Below are 22,485 nucleotides of genomic sequence, written 5' to 3' on the forward strand. Positions count from 1 at the left end.
GGAAGTGCCTTAGGCTATTTAAAGCTAATATAGTAAAGGTATGGATTGGTTCGTCCAATATGGGTGGATGCTATCCCCTCCTACCATGGGAGTGGTAATATGTTCCCCAAGTAAATAAAAAGGAGCATTTGGGCGTTGTTCGGGGGATTTCATTTGGCTGAATTCCTCCTGGTTCCTGATCCATCAAACCTGTTCTGATGTGGACATATTAATAAAGTTTCTGATGTCAAAGAGTCTCTCAGGGAGCCTTTCTTCAGAACATACTCATCGGTTGATTCAAAGATGGCAAACCCTGGCTGAATTCACTACAATTTGTCACGAATCTGGAGGTCCAGCTGACCTGACCTGAACTGTATTCTCTCGTGTTCTGCAATCTTTCCAAGCCAGCTATGAATAAGGGTGAGTTTTACCCCAGGAGGGCCTGCAACACATGAGAGAGGGGGAGACTGTATTGTGTCTGTAACTGGAGCTGCTAAATCATTCCTGTGTGGTGAGGTCACCTGTTGTGAGTCTGCGATGAAAAGGGCTTTTTCAAAATTTTGTTTTAAATTTAAGGCACTTAGTTTGTTGTTTAGTCGTGTCTTAAGTGGAGTTAAAGTGTTTCAGTAGTAATAAGTTGAGTGGCCTGCTGTTTTATCTAAAGTTTCTTTGTTAAGGCCCATTGTGGTGTTCTGGTGCTGCTGATGAGAGTATCAGTGAAGCATGTCTTATGTTTGAAGAGTTTTGATTAATGCCATTGGATGGATTTGTCCTAAATTCGGTAGCCTTCTTAATGTTTTTCCAGGCTAAGAGATCTGGTTTATCATGTTTGCCTGGATCTTTAAAAAGTTGGAAGGAAGTTAATGAGTCACCAAGCTGTAAATATTTGTTTTTTCAGTTTGCTTGGATTGAAAATTTTTGGTAGAAAACATGAAGCCAAGTTAGAAATCTGTATGAAGTGTATGACAAGTCCTTTGGTTTCTAAGTGATTTTGGAGACTTGCAGGTTTTAATGGAATTGATAGGGTGCACATATTTTTTATGTTTTCACCGTGTTGTCTTTTGTAATTGTTTCTATGTTATATGTTGTCTGTTTGGTATTTCCCTGGTACAAGGGGAGAACACTTTGTGTGTGGGAGCGGTTGCTGCGGAGTCTGAGGGCTTCTTCCATCTGTGATTTATGACTTCTCTTGCTTAGCTGCTAGACAGGAGTCTGGGGGTCTCCCTGGCTGAGGGAGCTCTTGGCTCTGCCTGTTTCGGCAACTTGTGTAGGTTATTAAGGATCTAATCTGGGATATAGATTTTCTGATTAATGATCATCAGGCTTCATTATACTTATTCCGTCTAAGTTCTAGGAAATGTCATCCATTCATGTCCGAATACAGATTGTTCCCTTATGAGCCCAGTATATAGACTGATGCCTTTAAAAATCCCTATTCATCAATTAATTGCCAGCTGAATGTGTCCACAGACCTATAAATGGGTGTGTGCGTGTGATATGCAGAGCAATACCTGCATTACATATCGTATTTTCACGACCATAAGGCGCACCGAAAAGTCTTAAATTTTCTCCAAAATGTACGCCGCGCCTTATGGTGCGGTGCGCCTATTGTGTTGTTGTGAGACGCGAACGTAGTAGAAGACAAGGGGCGTGGCGAGAATGGCAAGGGGCGTGGCGTGAACGTGTGGACGTGAGCGAAGACAGACCACGAATAGTTCAAAAGGGCAGGTATGCACGGTATGCTGAAGATTGTTCTGACAACCCTGAGAATGGCACCTGCTAAGAGACACGCCTATGAAGCACAGTTTAAACTGCAAGCGATCAGCTACGCGGAGAAACACGGGAATAGAGCAGCGGCGAGAGAATTCAGCATTAATGAGTCCTTGGTTCGCAAGTGGAGGAAGTTGGAAAACGAACTCCGACAAGTAAAGAAGACGCAACTGTGTTTCCGCGGGCACAAAGCCAGGTGGCCTGAGCTGGAAGACCGCCTTGAGCAATGGGTAAACGAGCAGAGGACAGCTGGGAGAAGCGTCTCTACCATCACCATTCGTCTGAGAGCAGTAACGCTGGCGCAAGAAATGAACATTGAACATTTTCAAGGAGGTTCGTCTTGGTGCTTTCGTTTTATGAAACGCTGCCATCTTTCCATCCGGGCAAGGACTACGGTGGTGCAGCAACTTCCAGTGGATTACCAAGAAAAGCTGTCCATCTTCTGCTCCTACTGCAGTAAGAAGATTGCCGACAAACACATCCAGCCCAGCCACATAACCAACATGGACGAAGTGCTGCTCACTTTTGACATCCTGGTGAATCACACTGTTGAGAAGAAGGGGACTAGCACGGTAGCGATGCGCACAATGGGACACAAAAAATCAGCTTTTACTGTTGTGCTTGGCTGGACAGAAACTGCCACCTATAGTGATTTTTAAGAGGAAGACTGCCTAAATTCAATTCAATTCAATTCAAAAATACTTTATTAATCCCAGAGGGAAATTGATTGATGTTGTAGCTCAGAATAATAATAATAATCAAGTCATCAAAGAGTTACTGTATATTACAATGGCTGTTGGCAGGAAGGATCTCCAGTAGCGGTCAGTGTTGCAGCGAAACTGAATAAGCCTCTGACTGAAGACACTCTTCCGTTGTCGAACAGTCTTGTGAAGAGAATGCTCAGGGTTGTCCATAATTTTCTTGATTCTCTGGAGAATCCTTCTTTGCATTATCTCCTCCAGTGGTTCCAAAACTGCTGAAATTCTGGCTGAGTCTTTGAAAGGGCTTGGAGTTCCTGCATCTTGTTGGCCAGTGATCTCACATTGCCCATTATGATCGATGGAAGAGATGGTTTGAATTTCCTCCTTCTCTGTCTCCGTTTTGCTCCCGCTCTGCACCCACGCTTATTGCGTTTTAGCTCATTTGGGATTTGTGGCTTCAGTTGAGGTATTATTTCAGCCTTTCCAATGTTAATCAGCTGCTCCCGATTGTAAACCAACTTGTTGCCATGATTACACATCATAACAAATGCTCAAAAAGTGAAAAAAGCTAAATATAAATAGCAGTAAAAATCCTTCAAGCTTCACAGCTTCACACAAGAGAAATTTCCAGCTGGAGTCATCGTTAAGGCTAACGAAAACGGCTGGATGGATGAGGACAAATTAGTGGCTGAATGAGGTGTATGTGAAGAGACCATGCGTTTTTTTCCACTTGTCACCGTCCCTGTTGATTTGTGACTCCATGCGCGCTCATCTCACGGACGGTGTGAAAAAACAGGTGAAGCAAATGAGCTCGGAGCTCGCTGTCATTCCGGGAGGCTTGACAAAGGAACTCCAACCGCTGGAAATTGGCGTGAGCAGGGCGTTCAAAGTAAGGCTGCGAATGGCGTGGGAGCGATGGATGACATATGGCGAATACACGTTTATGAAGACTGGAGGCAACGCCAGGCGAGTTACGCTGCAATTTGTGAATGGATTGTAAATGCTTGGGCTAATGTGTCTGCTTGTACTGTCATTCGGGCTTTTGCAAAAGCCGGCATCATTCACGAGGAGACGGACGGCAACGAGACAGACTCCGACTGTGACGAGAGAGAACCTGGCGTGTTTGACTGTACTCTAGCCCAGTTGTTCTTATCAGATACAGAAGATGAGGACTTTGATGGATTTGATTATTAATTAATAGCACTCAAATAAAGCACAACCGAACTCATATTTGCTCCCGCTGCATTTTTTAATAAAACACAATTCAAATCACTCTATTTTCTTAGGCCTATTAATAACACACATATGATTTTGTTCATGTGGAAAGTTTATGTGGTTAAATCCACCAACTACCGGTAAACACATTCTGAACTTCAACACAGCGCATAACAAGAGCATGAGCCGTCAGCGCACGCAATGAGGAAGTGCACGTGCGCTCTAAACCAGGTTTGAACCAGGACTAGACCAGTAAAGTGAAACATGCTTTTGGCTGTTTATAATTTTCACAATGTCTGGTTTGCACTGATATGTTCCGAGTCCTGAGCCCACACAGATGTTTTACTGGTACGTTTTACCGTGCCCGTGCCCGCGCCCTATAACCCGGTGCGCCTTTTGTATGTGTTAAATACCAAAAAGACACCCGTAACTGAAGCTGCGCCCTAAAACACGGTGCGCCCAATGGTCGTACAAATATGGTAAGTATTTGTGACCTCTGGCAAGTCAGCAAGACTCACGCGGCTTTGCTGCTTTGACAGGTCTCAAGAACGGATGTGCGTTATACGATTCAATGGGACGATCAGTGTGTGTGATTGTGTATGAATGATAAACCCATATGTTGAAAGCACAACTTCACTACACTGTGGGATGAGACACAGTCAGTGCTTTGGTGTTAAAGCCGAGCTCTGTTGCTGGCATCGTAAAAGTACAAGTCTGCCCTGTCTAGTTGCAGATGTGGAATTTGGTGCGTTTAATTGTGCTTTCTACTAAGGTGAGGTCAAACAGTTTTATAGCATCTTTTCATTAAAAAGTGGGAGAGGTTAGATCGAACTTCCGTTTTATTGACTAAATATTTTGGGCATCTCCGCAGAATAATCTGGATGATTGGTTTACTTTTACATTTGGGAATAGGATTGTTATTTTGAACAAAGGCTAGTTAGCAATAAGTGTTACATTATGATTTGCCTATAAATTGAAATAGGCACATGACAGATTGTCAGAGTCAAGCTGTTGCACTTCTGTTACAGTGGTTATAGGTTATATTACAACAAGCTAAACTAAATCAAATGAGCTATATGTGAAATTTCAGTTTTTGAAGCATTTTCTATCTAAAATCCGATGGTTTTTGGGTGCTGTTGTGCATCTTTGCACTTTGTGAAATCTTTGCCTGTCCCGTGATGGATGTGTACTTCCTTGGGTGTCCGGAGCTCAGGGAATTTGCATATCTGCAGTTTAAGGAGAGTTAAGAGTTGGAACTGGACACGGCATAAACATTCCAGCATTTCCATACACTGGGATGTGTTTGTGTCTTATCTGAGCGGATTAGATAAACTCTCAAATCAGCCTTAAGTACACACTTATGCATCACATTTAATATTTAAATTTTGTTTAATTTTCTATTTAGGTTATTGTTAACTCAGAAGCTTACAGTCAATGTCTTTTTGAAACAAAGTCTGTATTCTATTTGAGTGAAATTATTAAGTTTTAAGTAAATGGCATGTTGAATGTATGAAATACTGTGAAATGTGTGAAACGATGTGAGTAGTATAAGTGTCAGATTGAATTAGGAATGTGTTTAATGAAATAGTAGAATTTATTTAAAGAGTAAACTTGTGTTATAAATGACTTTATTTTGCTAAGTATTTTCTACTATGAGATGTTGAATCTCTACTTTGTTTTTGTTTTATCTTACTGGCTGTAATATGAGACTCCAAGAGGCCTGTGGACCCTGTGAATCTGAAGGGATCGGGGGAGGACTCATCAGAGCGGTCATCCTCCATTCTGACCCAGTTGTTGGCTACTTTGATTTTTGCTGCAGCTCTGAACTTCTAAAACAGGCCAGTGTGATTAATCCACAACCTTTACTAAATACATTCAAGAAGTTTTATCAGCCACTCATGCTCCTTATATGCCTTCTTAGAATGTTTATTTAAGACAGCTGTTCACACACACACACACACACACACACACACACACACACACACACACACACACACACACACACACACACACACACACACACACACGCACGCACGCACGCACTCCCTTACACATTGTGTTGGACATAGCGTGCTAGTTACTGGATACTTAGTGACAGACTGAGCATTTAAAAACATAATTTGCCAAAGTCCAAGTCAAGTCCAAGTTCATAACTTAGATTTTTTTAAGTCATAATCAAGTCATCTGTCCAACTTCATTTTAATGACGATGATAATAAATAGATTCCAGAAATAAAAGCTTCTTAAAGTTTAATTTATTTGCTCAAACAAACAGAAAATGCAACTGAAACTGATTATAAACAAAGTGCTGCTGCAGTACAAGATCACACTCAGAATGAAGAATGATTTTTGTCCATGTCGTGCCACTTTTGTAAAAATCAAATATGCTCAAGTAATCATCAAGTCAACAGATGCAAGTTGATTCAAGTCGCAAGTCATTGGCGTTCAAGTCTGAGTCAAGTCGTAAGTCTAAATAGGTTTTATCAAATCAAGTCAGAAGTCATTAAAATAATAACTCAAGTCTGACTCGAGTCCAAGTCATGTGACTCGAGTCCACACCTCTGCAATTTATGATGCCGGACTTTTTGCAGCACATGGAGGACAGATGTGGAAACCTGTAAGGGAAGCTTTCCATATTAATATACATTCAGATAATATAATCATTCAGCCACTGGGAGAGCAGGAAAACCCAAGAGCCTATGTGGATAGAACACATCAAACATGGAGAAATGTTACAGCTAATGACCCTGAGTCGAACCCGATGTAGAAAGCCATCCTGCGATCAAAGCTTTAAGAAGGATTTCGGGTACCAATAAGAAGCAAACTGGCAGAAGTGGTTGGACTTGCCAGCATGACAAACGGTGTCTACACAAATCAGATAGCTCATCAGGTAGAGCTATATAGAACGAAAAAACAAACTCAGAGACAACAGGATCAAGAGACTCTGGGGAAGCTCACTCAGTTACAACTGACGGATAACAAAAAGAAAGAGAACCCAAGCGGTGGTTATACAAAGCCAGCCTGCACACGTGTAATTCCATACACAACAACCACAGTTAAACCAGTTCAGACTCCAACCATTATCATTAATGCCGACCTTTGGACAACCTGTCTATGGTCAAGTACAAGTCTGGAGAGGATGTGGTCAAGTAAATTGGAGAAAAGGAGGAAGAAGAAATATTGTTTCAGGCACCCAACGGACTCCTGGTGCTTGTCACAACTGTGGACACTTGGGACATTTTGTCCGTGACTGCACCAAATCTGGAGGATTTCGGGGTCGCGGATTCAGCGGAGGCTTTAGAGGACAGCCACAGCATCCCCAGGGACGGGTAAAACCCAACAGGGGCCTGGAACCTGGGATCTAGAGGGGCCCGGGAAATCCGAAAAGGAGGTGCCAGCTGGTAGTGTCAGGACCTGAACAAGATCCAACTATAGCGGTAAATATAATCAACCAATGAAAATGATGGTTGATAGTGGAGCTGCCTTTACCTGTGTACGGTCTGAAGACGCTATACATCTCCCCATGTCTGGAAAATGTGTAAGGACAATTTGGTTTGAGGGTGTGAAACGGCTGATTCTCTTTACCAATCCCATAGAGATTGAAAATGGAACTCAAAAGACAACAATGCCCATACTGGTGTCTGATAAAACTCCTATTGGACATCTTGGGCATAAGACTTTGTGCAAATTGAACTGTATCATAAAATGTACCCCTGATGGCTGTCAGATTGAAGCACCTGTTGATGTTTCCCATCAATTATTAATGATGAATGAAACTGAGTCTTCTTCAGTATACTGGATTGGAGATTTGAGTTTTGAACTCATGAAGCCTGCTAAACAGTGTGAAATGTTTATCATCATAAACATGCCTGGGGCCAGAGTCACAGAATACCCACTTCATTGCACTCTTAAATACTTTAAGTCAATTGCTTTGCATAACCCAGATAAATGGCTAAACAATCAGCTGCAACAAGAGCAACTCACATCAAGCCACATAATCCTGGTCCCACAAGGAGCGGCCATGAGGATGGACAAAAATAATTATCTCATCAAAGAATATGAGATTGAAAAGAGCATCCTGCATGTGACTCTATGCATAGCTGATGGCTATGAACAGAAACATGTTGGACAAATGATGGAAGAATCACAGGGACTTACTTTCATGCCAATAAAGGAAAACCGTTTGATCTGGAGAAGTGAGGATCAAAGATTCCTAAAAACAATGATTTCTGCTCAAGGATTAGGAAACTAGTTAGTTCGGCTCAATCAGTTAAAGTTGATCTTCGTCCTGGAGCTACACCTCCATGGAAAAATCAATACCCACTAAAGGAGGAAGCAATTTCAGGAATTGCTTCACAAATCAAAGGACTATTAACAGCTAATGTATAGAAAATAACTGAAAATCTGCAATGCAACACACCTTTGTTACCAGTAAAGAAACTTGATAACACCTAATGCATGGTCCATGATCTCAGCGCAGTTAACGGAGTAGTGATTGACTTTCCAGCTGATGTTCCAGATCCACACACTTTACTTGGACAAATACCTGTAGAAGCATCACATTTTACGGTCTTAGATTTGTGTGGAGCATTTTTCAGAGTACCTCTTAGTATTGAATCTCAAGGTTTGTTTGGTTTCAATTCAATTCAACTCAATTCAAAAATACTCTATTAATCCCAGAGGGAAATTGATTAATTCACATACCAGGGACAGTATTATCAGTATCAGAGACTCCCTGTGGGTTTTAAACATTGTCCCCACATTTTTAATAAAGTTCTGAAAGATGATCTGGATGACATAAATCAAATAGTGAAGAGCATTATTATTCAACAGTGTCTTCAATGTAATCTCACTTAGACAACAGATGGATGTCTAGCGTTTGAAACTCTTAAACAGAAGCTTCAGGAAACACCAGCAGTCGCATTGCCAGATTACACAAAAATCTTTGTATTGTATGTTTCTACCTCAACAGGGGTAAGTTTGCTTGTGCAGTTTTTTGTCAGCCAACAGTCACAGGAACTAGCCCATTGCTTATTATTCAACAGCTTTTTCAGAAGTGGAATTGGGACTTCCCATGTGTTACAGAGCAATGGTGGGAGTGTACTTGATGTGTGAGCATAATCCATCACAATGGGTTACCCGGTGACAATTCTTACACATCACAGTCTTAGAAATCTTCTGAATTGTGGCAAATACACTTTGACCATGTCGAGACTGCGTGACTATCTCCTGGAGTAGGAGGGCATTACTTTGGTGAAGTGCTCTACTGTGAATCCAGCTGAGAGTCTTCCAACTCTGGATGATGGGGAACCTCATGACCGTGTGAGTGAAGCAAAAAGATACTCTAAACTCAGATTGGACTTGCAGGCTCTTCTACCACAAGAAGCTGATACGGAGCTGTGGACTGATGGGTCTTGTTACTGGACAGGTGATTAATTGGTTGCCGGCTATGCTATAGTTGTGGATCTGAATGTGTTACAGTAAAAGCTCAAATAGTCCCACAGCCTGCATCCACGCAGCTGGCAGAGCTTGTTGGTTTGACTGAGGTCTGCTTGATGGCAGAAAGTAAACGAGTCACAATATTCACAGATTCAGCGTATGCACAAAATGTATGTCATTTGTTTGGTGCTGTGTGGAAGAACCGAGGGTTTAAGAAAACTGATGGTTCTCCTATACACCATCATGACCAAATTGTGAAACTTTTGCATGCTGTGATGAAACCTAAAGAGAGAGCAGTTGCTAAATGTGCCGCTCATAAAACAGACATGTCACGAGATACACGTGGTAACATTGCAGCTGATGAGGCAGCAAAGTTCATAACAGGGGCTTTCCGAACAGGTGAAGTGTTGTTGGTCACCCATAAGGTGGAACTAGAAGACAAAATTGCATTGAGAGATGTGATCTTAACCCTCTTGAGGCAGGCGTGCAGATTTGCAAAAGTTAAAACCTACCTACCTGAGTACTCCACATAAGTGTTTGATGAGCATTTTTTTAAACTCGGAAGTAGCCCCGAAGGACTTAGTTATTCTTCCTTTTATCAAAACTTATTTTGAGCCTGAGAGGGTTAATGCAGGAAGCTGTCCGTGATATGGATAAGCACCTGTGGGTGAAAAGAGGTGCTAGTCAAGATTCGACTGGCCTTTGGGGAAATCATGAAAGTCTCATTGTTGCACCCCAAGAACTGCTTGGTCTGATGATCCAAGAAGCACATGGTCATTCCCATGTTGCAAGGGGGGAGGTTAAAAGAAAAATAACACAGGAGTATGGTTTTTGGGCACCATATTTACTAGAAAAAATTGATCACATCATCAGTAGATGTGCAATCTTTTAGAAAAACAATGTCAGGAGAGGCATTGCAGTCTCTCCTGGTCACAGTTTGGAGTTGTTCACAGCACAGGAACAGCAGTTCAAGTTAAAGGTTCTCCTACCTGGTACCATTTGTCACATTGTGCTAAGGTGCCTAGCAACAACTCACCTCGTACACAAGAACAACAAGGAGATTTAGCAGAAGAGGAAATTGCCAGGAGAGCTGAGGCACCAGGAGACGCCCAGCTCCAAGAACTGGGGAAAGAGTGCAACAATGTCTCAACTACCGATGGCATTTGTGCCAATAGAACTCCGGGAGTTGACGTCACGTTTCCCGGCATGCAACAGTTCAAATCGAAACGGCGCCATTAGGCAGGTAGAAGCCTGCAGCTGGACTATTTGTTATTGTCAGAAAACTCAATCAAATGGGAAATATGGTAGATTCCTGTTGTGCCCCAGGATGCAGAACAGACGCAGACGACATAAGGAATGAGCCATCTACAGGATTCCCCAAGATCCAGAACGCGACAAACGTTGGATCATTGTAATAAAACGCGCTAGTGACCGGGCTAAAATGAAACTGTGGGATCCTGAGAGTAAAGGTTTTCGCTTATGCAGCGACCACTTCATATCAGGTACTTAAACCAACGTTTCCTCAACTGTGTATGGTATTTATTTTAAATGATTTTATTACAATTCTTAGTGGGCTTCCTAAACTTATTTTGGCGTGGCTTTTTCTGTCTTATTACTCATAGCAACAAGTAAACATCACGTAAAACGTTGCCTCGTGTTTCTGCGTGCTGCCGTTTCCGTGTTTTATGATCACAGCAATTAACCGGCTAAGCTGTATTTCATTTTTAAGCAATGGTTGAAATTGTCAGATCACACATAAAAAGCACTTTGGATTGCTATTATCTGTCTCACCGAGACAGATCTCAGACAGATCCTGAGACGCTCCTGCCTGACAAATTTATTTTATTCATGGAAAACAATCAAACTAGTGATTTCTCTTGGTGTTTAGTTTATATATTCAAACAGCACAGCACTCTATTTAAACTACTTACATGTAAATCTGTCATTTGTCCATCCATTTTCATCCGCTTATCCGGAGTCGGGTTGCGGGGGCAGTAGCGTCGAGATGCCCTGACTTCCCTCTCCCCAGCCGCCAGAGCCAGCTCCTCCGGGTAAATCCCAAGGGGTTCCCCGGCCAGGTCCAGTAAGAAGTCCGCTCCGACAGCTTCTGGCGTCGGAGCGGGCAGTAGCGTCGAGAGTCCCAGACCTCTCCCCAGCTCCTCCGGCCGGGGGGAATCCCAAGGGGTTCCCCGGCCAGGTCCGGTAAGAAGTCCGCTCCGACAGCTTCTGGCGTTTTTAAAAAGTATCCCAGGGGCACGGTAAGTGTCGGAGATGTTTAGTCTATTTAATTTCTGACTATATAAAACGATTTCTTCGGTTTTAAAGAGTGAAGTAAACTCCGACGAAGTAAAATCCAAGCGGATCCCGTTCACGTTCATGTGTTTATTTACATTTTTTTACCTGCCAAAATGGCGTCTACTAACTGAGAGTCACGTGGGGTCCGGAGCTCTATGATCCTGATGATGATAGTAGGAACCTTTCTTTTTATGGACAAGAAGGAAATTTCGACACCATCAACCTACAACACCTACCTGGAAAAAGCAAGTTCATATCTCCAGCAAAGGTTCCAGCAATCCATTCCAAATGCAGCAGACCCCATATGCAACCTAATGGAGGGTCAAACGAACCTAGAAGACCAAGTCAATCCACCAGAAAACCAGCGCTACGATGATTAGGGTGGAAGTGGTCTCAGAATAATGGGCTCAACTACCCTGCCAGTGTACAAGATGGAATCATCAGAACACGTTTAGAGTTCAATGGGACAATAACAAAGGAAAACCTTTCAATTACTCACAAACATCAGATTTTGTGCTGATTAATGAGATCAGGAGGCATGAGACAGAGGGAGATTGTACTCTTTTTATACGAAAAGTTTTGCCTCAATTTGTGGGATTGCATAGTCTGGAGCACTCATTAGCACAACAGTTGAAGTTAAGCAAGTCTATTTGTCAATAATTAATGGAATTTAAGGAATGGCTCCCCGGTACTCCTCGGACAAAATACCTCTGGAGATCCTTACATCGACTCCAGCGCTTCCAACTAAGGGAACAATTTAGCCATCCACTACAATGGCGTGGATAATGGCTGATGGAGTTACAACACCGACTGTACCTACTACACAAGCCATGATCAGCAGAAGTGTTACTCCTAAATCAGATGTAAATACATAAAATTTTTCGGAAAATGAGACATTTTTGGAACCTGTAACACCGGTGACATCTCTCATGATCAGTGTGAACAATGTTACAAATGATACAATTTGGTCTATTCTACAATCACATGTGCCAAATTATCATGCAGATTTCTCAGTTACATCTCACCCCAAAGCTGTTATTATAGATAAAGATCATTTTGATCCTCTGTCAGAATATAAAGAAGTTGCTAATGATGCTCATCTTAAAACAAAAAGAATCTTAAAAGATTTAAGACTGCAGATTGTTTTGGAAAATGCTAATCTTACTAAAGAGATACAGCTACTACAAACTTGGAAATGTGTGTATCACATATGATACAGTGGGCCTTATAGGGTTAAGGAAAATTGCTACACTCACTGCAACTATGACTATCCAACCTTTTTGTGGAGTACTGTGTCCACAGTACAGCTGACTAAAGTGCTGCACACCACGATAGCAAGGGAAATAGATACATGCCAATAAGAAACCGTGAACTGAAGATATTCTGTATGAATGCTCTTTTGTTTACTTTGGTCTACATAACAATGGACAATGACTGATCTTTAAACCATAGAAGGAGACTAAAGCCCCCTTCAGACAGGCCATGAAAAACGGAAATGTTCCGGAATCTGTCCGTAAGACCTTTCTGTCTGAATACAAACATCCGGATAACGTGTTCCGGAATTTAACAGGAGGCGCTATAGAAATGATATTTTCTTCTTCTTCTTCTTAACATAAGTCCGATCCCCCCCCCCCCACCCCACCCCCCCACCCCCCGCCGCCGTCAGACATCTGGAACTTTTCCCTGCTGTATGAACGCAGCCGAAAGGACAAGTTCCGGTACAAAAGTGGTGTGTCTGAAAACACAGTTCCGGTTAAAAACCGGATTGAATTGTCCGCAAATGTTCCAGAATGTCTGTCTGAAAAGGGCTTAAGGCTGCATAGTGATGCAGCAGATCGAACTGAATTAGTGCATGTTTATTTCTATGATCTTACTTCAATATATTACTGTTTGTGTTTTAAAGTTTATCATAATCTGTTACATGGTTGTAATGTTATGTTTTTATTTCATACTCTTTTACTCACTTACTTACCTTTATAGCCTTATAAGACATATCTTGTGTTTCTGCATGCAGATGTATAGTTTAAATGAAAAAACAAAGTAATCCACTTGATGACAAGGTTCTAGTGTAATGGTAATTTTAGCTTCTAAATAAAGGGATTTCTGGCTCAAATCACAAAGAGTGAGATCTCTTTGGCAGATGTGGTCTTTTATCGCCATCACCCCTAAAGGGGGTGGGTTTTTTCTCCCTTCTTGATAATGCTCAGAATTGATAAGTTCAAAGACATAGACTAGAGGTTCTCCATGGGAGTCAGGTGGCAAGCAGCATTACCAGAAGGAGCTTGTGGGTCAGCTAGAGTTAGCCGAATTAGGTTAATTAGACCACATGTTTAGCCTTCCTAGTCTAAAAGTAATTAAAATAATCAGAATCAGATTCAGATTTATTGCCATGTAGGTGAGAGGCTCATCTACTAGGAATTTGTTTCGGTGACAAGGTGCAAACAAGCATTCAGGTCAAAGTAAGGTCAGGCGGTGTTTACATTAGGATACAATGTGCGCATAGGAAGCTCAAAATAGAATCTTATTCAATTAGTGGATTCAGATTGTTAATATTAAACTAAAACAGGACCGTTAATCAAGAACAAATTTTGACTAAAGGAGGACTAAAGGAGTTTTTGTTAACCCAATTTTGTATGCAAGACTTGTATGATTCAGTTCTCTGCAGTCTTTTCAATTGTGAGAGACTCTTATCAAGTCTCGAAGCACGATTCACTGCAGGGTTCATTCTGAGATGTTACATAACCCGAGACGTTTGTGCCAAAAACATTATGTAAGACTGAGATTACCCAATTATAAAGTTATCTTATAATGTGAGAAAAGTTGTTGTTTTTTGGACTAAAATTAGACAGTCATTGTGACAAAAATGACGTTTAGACATTTCTTGGTGAGATTGGAATTTAAAGTGAAATAAAATAAAGCAAATATAAGCTTTAACATGAAATATTAAATCAGACATCCTGTAACTACAATTACTTAATTATATGTTGTTGAATCGTTAGAAAATCGTTTTGTGGTATCTAAAGAAAATACAGCAGCAGCAGAACTTGGTTACTTTATGTGGTCAGAGGATTTATTCGTCCACATAAGCATTTCTTTGTGTGCAGATAGCTTACCTTTTTATAGAAGAAAGAGCCTTAGGCTATTTAAAGCTAATCTAGAAAAGGTATGGATTGGTTTGTCCATTCTGGGTTGCTATTTCCTCCTACCATGGAAGTGGTAATGTGTTCCCCAAGTAAATAAAAAGGAGCATTTGGGCGTTGTTCGGGGGATTTCATTTGGCTGAATTCCTCCTGGTTCCTGATGCATTGAACCTGTACTGATGTGGACTCATTAATAAAGTTTCTGATGTCAAAGAGTCTCTCTCAGCTGCAGATGTGTTGGCCCCAACAGATCACACCATGAAAGATGGCTGATGCCACCACAGAGACAAAGAAGAACCTCAGAAGCACCCCCTGCACTCCAAGGACCTCAGTCTCCACAACAGGTAGTCTGCTCTGACCCTTCCTAAAAAGAGCATTAATGTCATGCTACAGTTGTTTATTGTCCAGGTGGACACCCAAGCACTTAAAAGTGTCCACCATGTCAATGCCCACAACCTGGATGTTCAACAGCTCCTTGGTTTTCTCTTCATTGATCAGGAGATGGTTCTGGCACCAGTCAACTAATCCTGTTTGTCCCGTTTGTTTTCTGAGTCGTCATCATCTGTGATGTGGACTTTTGTGGGTGGCAGCTCGGGGAGTTGCAGTGTAGGCTGAACAGGAACGATGTTAGCATAGTTCCCTGAAGCTGAAATAAGATAAATAAAAAGACAGAGACAAGTATACACAGTCAAAAACGTGATCAGCCATTAAGAAAATAACCCTAATTCATTACATTTAATACTTGCTAGTCTAAATAAATTCACTTTACCCAGCAGGAAAAAAGCCTTTTGTGTCATCGTACATCCTCAGGTGATGTGTTTCTTTTTATCTAGTATCTGTCATGTTTCATTTAGCAGGTTGATCTGATGGGTGAAGCCACTGAGGCAGGGTGACCGTGACCAGAACCACCATGTTGACACACCACGCATGTCAACGCGACCTTTATGTAGGACACATAGTTCAAATGGTTGGTATGATTCCAGTTCCAGTCCTTCACCAAAAATGTGAAATGATGAATGACAGGTTGGCTGATGGGAGATTATATCAGCAGAAGGGAAGCAGTCATGAAGATGCACATCTCCAGCAAGCATACATAAATGAGCCTCATTTGGCTATACTGTATATGGGCAAACAGTATGAGTCCCAACAGGGTTTGTCCACAGTTTTAAAAGTGGCCCCACAAAGGTTTGCACACATAAATTTTACCAGGCTCTACATGGGTTTTCAGAGGCAACCAGATGATTTACAGGTGATGGTCATAAAATTAGAATATCATGACAAAGTTTTATTTCAGTAATTTCTTTCAAAAAGTGAAACTTGTATATTCAACTCATTCATGCAGTAATCCAGGCCAAAGGAGCCCCAACTGAATGCTGAGTGTTGTTCATGCACGGGTGTAATTTTGGGTGGGTGGGGGTGGGGGGTGGGGAATAGGGGCAACATGATTATTTTTACAGAGAATATGTGAGATTATCGTTTCAATCTCCACACTGTCAAAGTCATGTGACCTTCAGTGAAGCCCAAGATTCCTTCAGAAATGAACATCATAGAGAAAGTTGTCTCATACGACCAATCTTTTGTAGTATATTAGTTTAGTTCAGCTATTCAGCGGCTTCAGCTTACAGTTTCAGCTATCCAGCATTCAAACAGCATTTCTGCAAGAAATGCAATTCTTCTAGTTTTGCATTGGTCTTATTTGATATTCTAATAAGCTGAGATGCTGAATTAGAGATTTTTATTAGTTGTGAGTTAGAATCATCAAAATTTAAAGAAATTAACATTTGAAATATATACACATTACAATAAGATACATATTAAGGATAATATTCACCTCAGAATTTTAAAGATTCTCATTCACAAAGTGTTAAAACCTTTTGTATCTGAAGAAGGCGTGGCTTTCTGAGGGATGTTGGTAATGACTCAAAAACGTGTCAAATTCTGATTTGCCAAACTTGGCCAAAACTCATAACATTGTGGTTTATTAAGACAAGATCTACTTCCTGATTAATTCATTTTCTAGCTGACTCTTGAACCGGCCAATTCGGGAACAAGCCTTTTTGAGACATCTCTTTTGACATACAGTCAAAAGCCTCTTTGCATGCTGCAAGCTGATACAGCCAAACAGCTCTTTTCAGAGCTGCTTCACCTCGCAAACACCCACCTTGGATGCTGACAAGCATTCCAGCTGCCTGTTGTGACTCAGGAGACATCTCAAGACTGGACGGGTCATATCGGAGCTAATCTACGGCTTCGTATACCTTGAGGTCACCCGACTTCTGACAGTCCTGGATCTGCACTGGGGGGTCTCCACAAGGGTAGTAGACACAACAGTTCGTGTCTGATGAATTTTATAAATAAACAACTCTCTAGTTTATAACAAATAACAAATTGTTTTACAACCCAGACTTCACACTTTCACTCAGATACAAATAATGGTTTTGCTAACACATCTAGCTTCCATTGCATTTGACACATCACATTAAATCATTCTAAGTCCATTTCACCACATCTCATTATTCATATCTTGTCATGTATAAATGATTAGTTTAGGAAAAATAATGAAATTAATTTTATAAACTATTCACCTGACTCTGTCTGAATTAATACAAAGTGTGTTTATGGTCACTAAAGAAGCAAAGAACCCTAGAATCTTTTGATTAAACATTCCAAGATCAGTCAGGTTGATATTTCATATTTATATGGAATCATGATATGTAAATTGGTCATAATTAACTTGTAGCTTTCACCCTACAGCTGCTTGAGGGAAATGGTCAAACCAACAGCCGCTTGTGTCAAGTATGAGGTTGTGTGTTTGTTTTTATTAAACTGATGTGTATTTATTGATTTTTATCCAATCACAACATACATTTTTGATCATTTTCTCAGCTAAATGCAAACAGTTGCTAACCGGTAAGAACACGTGGTGAAGAGTTTGGTCCAACGCAGACTGAGGAAGTAAGATCTCTCTCAACACATCTGATCGTTCATCACCTGCTCTTCAGGTAAAAGTCCATAGTTTGGCTGATGACACTGATAACTAACTACCTTCTAAATATGCAGATGGGAGATTGCATGAGAACGCAGAGAGCATGTGACCTGCTGACTGACTGATGTCATAATCTTTTTACTGAAAGATAAAAGTCAGAACTTGTGTTCGGTCACTGCACTTGACAGAAGTTTTAAAGAAAAGCTGTGCTCTATAAAGGGGAATGTTTACATCTTTAAACAAGAGATTATTTTGTTTTTCTTCATAGGGTGAAGCAGAGTGTATCTGCATGTGTGAGTTTATAGGGAAAACTGTAAAAAAGATGACAACATATGTTACAGACTGACAAAAGTATGGTGAAGGTCATGACACATGCTCACAGTATCCAAAAGCTGTTCTTTCGTGTGGATGCTTCCGGTGTTTTTGCACACAGTTGTTCCCATTACGCTGTAGAGTACAGAACCTATTTTACATTTAAAATGCATTTCATCCACCTGAGTGAACTCGTTAAAAAAGTCACATAAAAATTATTTTCTAAATTGAGTCTTCTTCCATAACGATGATTCTAAACACATGAGGGACAAATACTGACAGGCTGTAATAACTCTGTCACACAGCACTTGACAGGACCTATTTTATAACCTATAACCTCCACATTATTGTCTAATTTCAGTGTGTTACTAAAGTGAAAAGATAATTTTTGTCTGTAAGTTTTTTTGGTACATTCTGTTTGAGTATACTTGAAACATCAGCAGTCTTTAGCGGCGTTCAGCACAGGAGACATTTTGATGGGATGTGCTGACTATGATGCTGCATGGTGGTGAGGTTGGAAGCACAGTTCACAGGAAGAAGGTTGCAGGTTTGAACTGCAGATGCAGCCTTTCAGCCTGGAGCTAGAATGATCTCCTCATGCATGACCACAGACCAAAACCTTGTAGATCAGATTAACTCTAAATTGTCCCTAGGGAGTGTGTGATGGGTTGTTGATCTAAGGTGTGTCCCTGTGACGGATGGAAGACCTGTCCAAGATGTCCCCTTCTTCTCACCTGATGATTGCTGGGAAGTGCGCCTGCTCGCAGAAGCAGATATGAAACTGAGTGAGCTCATGCATGTGGGCCTTTCATCGATCTTGCTTTTGTGGGACCCTGACACGCTGCTTTCTTTTGCTAAATCTTGAAGAAGTTTTGGAGAAAGCTAATCTGTGTTCACATCTGAAAGCTCCTGCTGGTCAGCATTTCTGCTCTGCAAACCCAACAGCAGAACTTTCCACTAACGTCTCACTTTCACAACAGCTCTTCTGAGGAGAGTTTTGCTTTTGTTCTCTTTACACAGCTCAGTGTTCTGATTAATCCTTTGTAACGTCCAAAAGGGTCCATTTTCACCTATATATTGATCAACATAATAACCTTTCATCTACAGCATAAATCCACTTTCTGTTTGGCCTTCCAGAACCAGAAGGTTCTGTTCAGCAAGTGTTCACATTGCATGAAGACAAAACATTTAAACAAACATTCTCTCCCAAGGTCCTACACTCTCTGGATGAATGCCAGACGTCAACATTCTTCACTCTGAACAACGGAAATTTCCATGACTTTTACAACTCATAAGCTTACAATAATGATGTGATGAATGAACAAGATGTTTAAATGAAATGTTTGAATGACCTGTGCTTATATCAGGAGTGGGCCTGGGCGTCGCACCCATGGGGGATGTGGGGGATTCAACACCCACACTTTTCTTATTGAGATCGTTCAACACCCACACTTTTCCAGCCGTTTTGCTCACCTCCACAACAGATTTGTTTCTCTATGTCGCACTCACTCTGCTTCATCTCCTTCTACCCTTCCCTCTTCTGTTTCTCCTTGAAACCTGACAGCCGATGTCGGGTTTCAAGGAGAAACAGGAGAGGGAGGGAGGGAAGAGCTCGACTGAATTCATAATTTTACATCTTCACATTAGCTGTACAAACTTTGAGTTTGATAAAGTGAAGAACAACAATTTGCAGAGGTTTATAACAGGCGCGGCGCCAGGTTTTCATTTTTGGGTGGGCCACGGTAATTTTGGACAGAACTTAATAAGCAGTGACTTAAGTGAAGCAGGCAGGTCGGTCATGCTAGAAAATTTCGTTTAAAAGACGTCATACATTTTTCCCCCCGTCATTTTTATTTCTAAAATATGAAGTAAAAACTCCCAATTTAATTTTCATTAATTTTGCATTAATTATTATTATAGGCACCAGAATGCATTACCTGCACTTCTAATATTTACCTCTCAACGTAGGACTCTTTCATAAGGGTACATGCACACCAGTACCTTTTACGGTTATTCATGGGGCAAAATCTCCGACATTAAAAAAAAATCCATCTTCTAGTAAAAGCAAAGCATCCAGCCAACCTCTCCAAATGCGTAAAATGTGCATCACAGCCGCCAGGCACGCCACTTGCACCATCGGCTACGTCAGCCCAGACAAGAGCAGAGCAAATAGAGAAAGAATAGAGGATAATTGTGTCTGGATGTGGATGGAGATTACATTTTACAGCAGCCTGATCATCATTTAAATACGTAAACCATCACCTGTCTGCTAGTCCACGCTATCAGCATTATTTTAATTGGTGTGTGAGCGTTTGTGTGTGTGTGTGTGTGTGTGTGTGTGTGTGTGTGTGTGTGTGTGTGTGTGTGTGTGTGTGTGTGTGTGTGTGTGTGTGTGTGTGTGTGTGTGCAGGCGCACGCATGTGTGTTCCATATCAAACACTGGTCTAACCAACCAGACCAGCAGGTCCAGTAACATATTAATGTTACAATTAAACAATTTCACTTCATGTAGGCTAGGAACATTTCACCTGCCATGGCCCGACCGCTTCTGTTCCACATAAACTTTGTGCGTGATCAAATGTCTCTACAGGTGCTTTCTGAGTTGAAGAGGCTATTCTGCCTCAGACTGGATGCGTCATGCATCTCCATATTGGAGATGGGAACACGCGCTATTCGGCCAAAGTTTCATAATCAGCGAACATTTTTCCAAGTGACACATCCCTCAGAGAGACAGGGTTTCCAAACCGTTTCAGTGGGAGGAAATCTTACCGCATGCGCCGTGGCACTGCACTGCGAACCCTTTCTTCAGCTCACTGTCCACCGTGTTCGCTTCGAGCCGCGCTGAACACAGTGTCCAGTATAAAGCTCTGATGTTCTGATGGGAATCATTTCTTGATTGATTTAGTTACCTCTGCGATGTGCGTAACGATTAAAATGTCAGCTCATCTGTGTTTGCATCAGTGTGCGTCGGGGTAATTCTTTCAAAACAACCAACATCCTTGAGTTTATCCATCAAAATAAACAGTCAAATGGAAATATCTGTAATCTGCCATTTAACTGTTTTGCCTTCTTGTGAAGATTGTTGCAAAGAGAAACAACTAAACTTGATTAACCCCAGAGCTATGCGCACTGCGCTGTACTTCGTGACTGTAAAATGAGAGGGAAACGATTTAATCGGATCATTTTCTTTTCAACATGGTTTAATTTTAAAGTTTCATTCAGTACAAACATTAGTTACACCAATCTAACAAGACAGAGCCTGGATTTGTATTCTGAACAGTTTAAACATGTTTAAAACGGTGACATGAGTGACACGTCTAAAATTCGCACCTGCTCCGCTATTATGGAAATTAAACTAACACGATTTTAGGCACAGACAACATCCCCCACACTTTTGAAAATCTTGCAACGCGCCTGGGAGTGGGGAACCCTGGTCCTCGAGGGCCGGTGTCCTGCACGTCTTTGCTCCAACACTTCTGATTCAGTGGTTGATTCACCTATTCTGCAGCTCATCAAGCTCTGCAGAAGCTTGTTAATCACCTACTGATTGAAATCAGGTGTGATGATGCAGGGTTGAAACTAAAATATGCTGGATGGCGGCCTTCGATGGACCAGGGTTCCCCACCCCTGGCTTAAATCAATGAATTTAAAATGAATATTGTTCTTACAATGATCCATTTATATCACAAATCAGTACGTGTTTGATCTAACAAGTGAATCATTGTTTACACTCATGCACATTACAATAAGATACACATTAAGGTTAAGAATTTTGTATCTGAAAGAAGGCGTGGCTTTCTGAGGGATGTTGGTAAATACTCAGAAAATGTGTCAAATTCTGATTTGCCAAACTTGGCCAGAAATCATAACAAAGTAGTTTATTAAAACAGGAATTATGATTAATTCAGTTTCCAGCTGAGCCCCGATTAATCCAAATTGGGAAAGAAGCCTCCTTTGAAACAAACTCCTTTGACCTTAAGTCAAAACCTTTCTGTGACGCTGCAAGTGATTACGGGCACAACAGCTCTTTTCAGAGCTACTTCAACTCTCAGACATCCACCATGGACACCTAATCTGCAGACCCCGGGTTGCATCTCATGGCTGGGGAAGCTAAACTCAGAGGAAGCTACTAATCTCTGAGTATTGTGATTTCGACGTCCGGTGACCTCACCACTCTGACCGCAAACCTCCAGACCGCCGAGATCAACTCATACAAGGGTATCGTAAGCCTGCATAATGGTGTCTGATGAGGTTTTTTTTTTTTTATCAACAACTAACTATAGTTTATAACAAACAACTAATTCTTTTAAACTCACATTTCACAATTTCTCTCAGATACAAAGAACGGTTGCTACAACATCTAGCTTCCATCAATTCAATTCAATTCAAGTTTATTTATATAGCACCAAATCCCGACAAGCATTGTCTCAAGGCACTTCACATAATAAACATTTCAATACAGGTCAATTCATTAAGCCAATCAGAAAAAAGTTTCCTATATAAGGAACCCAGCAAAGTGCATTGAGTCACTGACTAGTGTCAGTGACTTTACTGCATTCCTCATACTAAGCAAGCTTGTAGCAACAGTTTAGAGGGAAAACTCCATTTTAACAGGAAGAAACCTCCAGAGGATCCTGGCTCAGTATAAG

The 22,485-nt window shown here is 41.2% G+C and overlaps 1 long non-coding RNA gene across 1 annotated transcript; it reads left to right on the forward strand.

Annotated features, from left to right (window-relative positions):
- Positions 1-268: 268 nt before the first annotated feature.
- LOC129152990 (uncharacterized) lies at positions 269-17,538 on the forward strand. Its single transcript, XR_008559220.2, has 5 exons — positions 269-399; positions 14,789-14,882; positions 15,393-15,505; positions 17,293-17,341; positions 17,425-17,538. It is a non-coding gene; the product is annotated as an uncharacterized lncRNA (long non-coding RNA).
- Positions 17,539-22,485: the final 4,947 nt, after the last annotated feature.

The sequence above is a fragment of the Nothobranchius furzeri genome, chromosome 17 (genome assembly GCF_043380555.1).
Source record: "Nothobranchius furzeri strain GRZ-AD chromosome 17, NfurGRZ-RIMD1, whole genome shotgun sequence".
NCBI classification, from domain to species: domain Eukaryota; kingdom Metazoa; phylum Chordata; class Actinopteri; order Cyprinodontiformes; family Nothobranchiidae; genus Nothobranchius; species Nothobranchius furzeri.